This window comes from Sphaeramia orbicularis, chromosome 3 (genome assembly GCF_902148855.1).
Source record: "Sphaeramia orbicularis chromosome 3, fSphaOr1.1, whole genome shotgun sequence".
NCBI lineage: Eukaryota > Metazoa > Chordata > Actinopteri > Kurtiformes > Apogonidae > Sphaeramia > Sphaeramia orbicularis.
This window is the reverse complement of record NC_043959.1, coordinates 46854905-46862461: the sequence shown is the minus strand read 5'-3', so window position 1 is coordinate 46862461 and position 7557 is coordinate 46854905. Positions and strand designations below refer to the sequence as shown.

At 38.7% G+C, this 7557-nt stretch overlaps 1 long non-coding RNA gene across 1 annotated transcript; it reads left to right on the top strand.

Annotated features, from left to right (window-relative positions):
• The first annotated feature begins 1963 nt into the window (after nt 1-1963).
• Nucleotides 1964-2578, top strand: LOC115414963 (uncharacterized). Its single transcript, XR_003934735.1, has 3 exons — nt 1964-2274; nt 2377-2379; nt 2566-2578. It is a non-coding gene; the product is annotated as an uncharacterized LOC115414963 (long non-coding RNA).
• The last annotated feature ends 4979 nt before the right edge of the window (nt 2579-7557 follow it).

Below are 7557 nucleotides of genomic sequence, written 5' to 3'. Positions count from 1 at the left end.
ATAGTTTTTCATGGGAAATTGTCAGGCTTCATTTCGAAAATGCAACATGGGGATGTTTGGGTCACATTATGAGAGTTTGTATTCTGACCACTATCTCATCTGTGTGATTGTATAATGTTCAGTGAGCTGTTGTGTCAGACAACATATATGGTGGGAAAAGCAGTGATGAAATCAGTAACATGCAGCTTCACTGTGATTTTCTCTATATTATGCCAATATAAATAGCATGCGGATGCATTGTAAGGTGGAATAAACACAATCTCCCAAACACACCAAACATTGGGCACTGCTTTATCTGTTTTCAGCAAAGGGTTTCAAGCCTTTGGCAACTTGGAAAGTTATTATCAGCAGTGATCACACTAAAGTTACATGGCTACATTGTGCAGCTGATAAAAATGGGTGATTACTGCGATGAGGCATCCTGTCACTCTAATTTACACAAATCGTACACTCCCACTCTGACTGCTGCTCAGCCATATTAACGCCTGAGCAAATGTCTCTGGCAGTCAAAGCCAAAAAGCATAATTTAATCTACATGCACACTTCCACACAAATAATCCCACAATGTGACATTCATTTCCAACAACAACATGCACATTTGGTCCTTTGAGTATTTATTGGTCATTTGAGCATGTAATTATGTGGTTTTAGATGTGCACTGTCACAGTGGCATCACATCAGATAATAGGACAGTGTTATATGTATGTATGATTTATACAGATGATGTTCCTGCTCGTATAAATAATGATAAGCTTCAGGGGAGTGAAGTTTGTCTGAGGGTGGGTGTTAAAATAGAGAGTTTGGCTGTTGCACTGATATGCCTGCTCTGAGTGACTGAGTCTAATGGTGACAGGTGGAGGAGACAAACAGCCACATGGGTCATTGCACTGGTATCCCAAGGGACCACATCGGACTGCCTCCTGACCAATCTGCTGGGTTCGGTTTGTCTTTATATGTCCTGAGGATGTACACTCTCTCTACTTGGTGCAGGCATGTTGTAAATGACTCAGAGTCATTTGTGCATTAATGCTTCATGTCTGTTTGTGTGTGAAATGCCACAGATAGATCCTGCATTAACTTGTCATTCTTACTCGCTGGATCTGGGTCATTATTTACCACAGTGTATAGAGCACAGGGAAAGGACTCAAATGCAAACACAGATGCAGATGCAGGCAAGAGCAGCAGTTCATGGGATTTATGACTGGAACACAAAACAGGCTTAGAGGGAGGAGAGCAGAGCCTTATTCTGGTAAACAGTCTGGGAGCAAGAAAAGAACCAATATATAAACAGAATTCAAACCAGTAAGAAGGCTTACTGCCAAATCTTATAAGGTCAACAAGTCCAAGGCTTCTGCGCTTTAATCTCTGTTTTAAAGGTGCATTATGGGATACCAGACCCTGCTCATATCCTAACATGAATATTTATATTAGAATCTGTTTTGTGCTGGGATAAAGTAAAGGTTTAAAAAGGATCTGTTGAGCCCAAAAATGACACCTAATGACAAGAAGGAGAAGAAGAACACCGTCAGCCACCATGGACTTGCATGTATATGTCTTTGGTGAATGTCATTAAAAGGTTTAGAGCAGAGTGGAGAACACAATAGAATCAGTATCTGCCACTATACACAAAAGTGACTGATTTGATCTCTTTTCAACATCCATGTCTGCAGAGGTGTCAAGTAACAAAGTACAAATATACTTTGTTACCTTACAGAAGTAGAAATTTGGGTTATCTATACTTTACTGGAGTAATTCAGCCAACTTTTTACTTCTACTCCTTATGTTTTGACACAATTATCTGTACTTTCTACTCCTTATATTTAAAAAAAAAAAGCCTCGTTACTCCTATTTCATTCCAGCTTGTCATCATTCAAATTAAAAAAAAAAAAAAAATCCAGATAAATTGTGCCATCCACATTGAGTGAATTTGATTGTGGTTGGATGAGAAGTATAAGTATATACCATTCTGACACCCTGTTGGTTTGTACATGATCCATCACACCTGCACATGACACAAATCACGTCACACTCCAGCAAGGACATAAGTAGTGCACTATAGGCCCCTGTGGTGTGGCCTAAGCTTTTGTCCTAATGGCATTTTTTGCCCTTACACTTACTTTTATACTTGAAGTAGTTTAGAAACCTGTACTTTTACACTTTTACTTGAGTAAAAAACTTGAGTTGATCCTTCAACTTCTACAGAAGTCTTTTTAAACCCTAGTATCTATACTTCTACCTGACTAATGATTGTGAATATTTTTGACACCTCTGCATGTCTGTCACTCACATTGGATTTCAGACAAACTGGGCCAAACAACTGGGACAAATAACAAAACAAAATCCAAACATCTGAAGTCCAAAAGAAAAAAACTAAAGAAAGTGACAGGCTTGAGTCCAGGGCTGACAGCAGGTTTTATTCCAGACCGTGGCTGCAGTTCTCCTGGTATTACGCCCTGGTTAATTACTGATTGGACATTTGGCAGGTGACTGTAGCTGCAATTCCAACAAGCTGTATTTATTTGCATTTTAAACTGGTGCATTAAAAGTCTGGTAGAAAAGCCAAAGATCTAATAATAAGGAAAAAAGGGTTTTTCAGGTGGAAAACTTGATAAATGCATTGAATTTAACAACTGTGTGTGTGCGGTGTAGATCAATAAGGAGACCACAGAGTTTACGGAATTAATACAGGACCCAAACTTCACTGTTGCACATAAAGTTGGACTAATTTGGTTTTCAAACATATTCCTCTTTTTATTCCTACTTATACACATCAGTATCACCTTTGAGTAGGTGCAGTGATTACATACTGAGTCTCAGTTACGCTTATCTATTAATAATAAATCACATTGTCACAATCATTTCATGATTCCAGCTTTATGGGCAACAGTGTATAAAGTAAGTCTAACACTTTATGTAAGACAAAAGTGTTGATAAATCCTGGAAGTATTTAAAATGCATATGACCTAGACCAGAAGTTTGGTACAAGAGGTAAATGCTGTCAATCATGTTCAGGTTTTTGTCAAAATAACTCTTGTGTATGTCTGTGTGAGTTCTCATTTGTCTGTGTCATAATTCACCCTTAGATGTTTTCTAAGTTCAACTGGACTGATTTTGTTGTGTCTCTTATCCAAGAAACTTGATTACTTTGGCTCTTATGTTTGTTAGCTCTTCGTTTAGTAACACTGGTGGAAGAAGAAGAATAATCTTTATTTTGTCAGTAGGTTCACATATGTAATCATACACCACACTGAAATTTGTCCTCTGCCTTTAACCCATCACTAGATCATGCATGCATGCATCACACACTGCGTACTAGGAGCAATGAGCTTGCCATATCAGGCGTTCAGGGAGCAAATGGGGGGTTAAGTGCCTTGCTCAAGGGCACATCATCCAACAACTCTCCGCCAGCCCAGGGAATCGAACTGGTGACCCATTAGTTACAAGCCGACTCTCCAGCTGACTCTCCAGCCATCTAGGCCACGGCTGCCCCAAGAATCTTTATTTTGTCAGTCCACATACGGACACATGCACCACACCGAAATTAAATAAGGTAGGATGTTAGTGTATGAAATGCTTCCTGGAGAAGTTATAAATCGTGATGATTATGATGATGAAACAGCTCTTATTATTTGAAGTACTGGCTGGATCTTTTGTCATTTATTTGAAAATTCAGTAATAACATGTTACAGTTGGATACAAACCTGCCCCTTGATCATTAGAGGGCAAACTGGTAGCCTGATGCTATTAAACCAATACCCACATGAAAATAAGTCTGGCACACCTGGACTCATTTTCGATCAACAGGTGCAAACCAAAACACATCTGGAAGCAACTGGATGGACCTTCACTCAGGCAAAGCAGGTACACAGAAGAATAAATGCCCAGTTGTTGAATAAAACTCACAAAATCCTGACACAAATTCATCTTTCCAGGCAGATTCAGAACACTGCCCCACATATGATGCAGCCATTTTTGTTGTTTACACAAGTCCTCTTCAGTAAATCATCCAATCAAACTCTGCCTGTTTCAGATAAGCGTTCTGATTGGCTCGGTCGGATCTAGGACAAGTAGAAATCTGTTTGAATGGGAGAAGGGCCAGACTGATCTGTCAGAGAAAATGAGAGATTCACTGTCAGACACATGAGTGTGGATCTCAGGCTGTCAGGTGGGACTAGGTGGATAGAAAAAGGGAGAGAAAGAGTGAGATGAAAGAGAAGCAGGTGACGAGGACACTTTACCTTAACCTCTTCTAACTGTGGATAAATATTAATACACACTTTATACTGCATTACAATCTACAAATTAACACACTAATCTAAGAGAAGTGGAAATTCATATTAAACCCAAATTATGATGGTTTAGAGTTAATTAAAACTCTGAAATATCTCGGCATGAAACTTGAAACACTAATTAATTAAACTAACTAGCTTACAAAAACACAGCATGCACTGTGTAACTAATGTCTTCAAAATTCCCCCTGAAGTTTTATGGCTTTTTTTTTTTTTTTTTTTGAAAACTGCTTTGAGCTGGTTGTCCCTACCTCTTTTTGTGGAGTTATGTAAGAACCTGCAGACTGATTAATGTTATGCAAAACAATGATAAAAGATTCATTTACTCATTTAAGAACATATACACATGTATTTATCAACAGTTTTAATGCACCAACATATATATATTATTAATAACATATTCTATATTTCCAATTATTGGCCTCAGCCTTCAGGAATAGTTACAGTTGTTGATAAATACAATATAACTTAATAACTATGGTGAATTTGTTAAAAGTTTGCTGTGAAATGTGACCTACCAGAGCTCTGTGACTGATGGAAAGAGTTTTTCTGCCTCATGCAGTTTATTTTTCCTTAATCTGACACTGTGTATCAAAGGAGGCTCATCCCTGTCAGTTCAAGTTTCCTTATCATTCTCACTATGAGTTGTTCTACACTTTATTTTTCTATCATTTGACATTTTTGATAACCTACAAGCATGTCACTGTCAGCAGCAGTTTTCAGGCAAACTTTTTCCATCTGTATTGTTTGTTCCCTGCACTAACATGTTTAAGGATGTTCAGTGTCTTCATGTTTTGCCGGGAGGTCATTTGAAACAGAACACGACCTGCATTCTCTCAGGCCAATCAAACAAACTACACCCAAATGCCTGCAAACAGGGTTAGCAACAAGGGGTCAAAGTTCAATTGATTTGAGCAGAGAGCATAGCCAGTGAATCTTTTAGAAGAATGAATGCAAAACAAATGGCAGCCTGTTAATGTTTCTTTCTACTCTATCTCTAGTCAATGTCTCTGAGCCACACCCCACTCATTTATTTTGGTTCCATAACGGCCAAAGCTCTACCACCTTCCATTTCTGTTGATAATTAATATTAATGTTTCTCAATGACACAAATTACGTTGATAAGAAACTGTCTTTGTTCCATTGAGAGGTTACATAAAAACTACAGAAGGATAATGTTCCATGTGTTTGGATTTTGAACTACTCAGTGTTTCATACAGACTAACATGAAAAAATACGATGTGCCTCAGGATTTTTGTTAAACACGGAAAGTGTCTTCCTCACCTCACAAAACAAATCATCAAAGAAAGCATCAAACAAAACCAAACAAAACAAAATTAGACCTTGGGCAGTTTCTGCTTTGCTCTTACTTTTCAAAAGGTTTCAAATGTCTCCTTCAGAAAGGTTATTTCCTTTGGATTAATGTTAGTGTCTGTAACAAAGAGAATAAGAGGCTCATCCTCTGAGGCTGTATCACAGCATGACAAAACAGCTTTATTTTTCTGAAACACTGAAGCTTTATCCAGTCAAAGGAGGCCAGACTGGCATCATTACGATGCACACTTCCAAACAATAAGTCAGGTCTATGACTTAAAGTCTGTAGATGTCTGTTTGTAATAATGCAAACAGCTGATAGATTGAACATGGAGACAGGACCGTTGGAGCTGTGGCTTCCATTGATTAAAGCAGGACTAATGTGGTAAAACAACCACAGACACTAATGGGAATAATCATCCATAAAAATCATTAACCTGCAGATTTAACCTGCAGTCATTAACTTGTCTCTCTTTATTCTGATGAGAATATCAGTTGTCATTCAGTTTGATTTAATAGCAAAGTGTTTGACTGCGACCTTCACTCAGTCATCACTTCATCACGTTTCAGTATAACAAATACTTGGTTTTAATGCATAAACACATGCAGGATTTGTGCACTTGATCCAGCATAATTCTGCCTACCACCAAATATGCTTCATTGTTGTTGCATTTCAGAAATTAAATCAAAGAGAACCGAAAAGCCTCTTAAACATCTGGCTGCTGTGTTCATTTTTCACATCCCACTTTTTCCTTTATGTTCATTATTACCCGTAGGCCATTTTAATTAATCTGCAATTCAGGGAATGCCGTAAACTGTATTTAAAGACATTAACAAGATTGCATAATTATTCATAATCTGAGAGCCGTGGAATATGTAATGACTGGCATGCAAAGTTAATCCTGTTTTCAATTCAATTCATGGTGTTTGTGAGTATGTGTATGTTTGTGTAATTTGCTTGTGCGTGTTTTCATTCACATGACACTCCATGGAAAACATAATCACAGGTCCATTATCACCTCTGTTACTTATGCACGGTTATCGCTCTCATATCAAACACTCCCCTTTATTCAAGTCATTGCTTTAGAGCCAACACTTTGGAGAGAAAGTGCTCACAGCTCAACAAACACATGCTATAAATACAATAATTAATATTCATATGATTTAGGTCTGTATGTTGGGAGTTCCTATAAATACATCCATCCACTCTTTCACTCTTTTCTCATTCTCTCCATCCCTTTCAGTTTTCTATTCAACATATGCACTTATCCTATAGCCTCTCTCACTCTAACTCTCTCCAACTCTGTTATTGTTTTCTCCAGTTTCTCTCTGATCAGCACGCAGCTCTGCAGGGAAGAGATAAAATGTACTCTTCCTCCTCTTCTCCATCTTCTTCCTCATCATTCTCTGCATCTGAATCCCTCCCCCCACCACAACATCCATCCTTCACACCAGCTTCTGGGGACCAAAGCAGAAAGGGAGATGTACAGTGGAGAAGATGAGAACAGGATAAGAGTGTACAGTTCATCCTGCAGAATGAACAAAAGCATTTAAGTGATTTATGCAACAGTCGTGCTGCTGCTGCTGCTTGGATTTACGCCAGTCGTTGGTTCGATTGGCCAAGGAGACAGAGTACCCCCCCCCCCCCCCCCCCCCCCGACCTCTGCTGACCAGAAAGAATGATGGAGAGTGTGAAAAGGTGGAGAGAGGGAGGACATGAAAGTATTTGCTGAGAACGGTGGGAGGGTACAGTCTCATCTGTAAATGACAACTGATAGTCAAAGTTAAAAGTTTGGTGTGATTTGGAGGAAAATGTGACCCTGAGTGGAACATAAATCACTGCGCACAGTCATTGTTTGGATTTCTCCTGAGGTGATGTGGCCTTTTGGATGGAATGTTTAATGTATTTACGTTTCATTTGATAAATCACAGCATAGGGAGCTATAAGAATGGA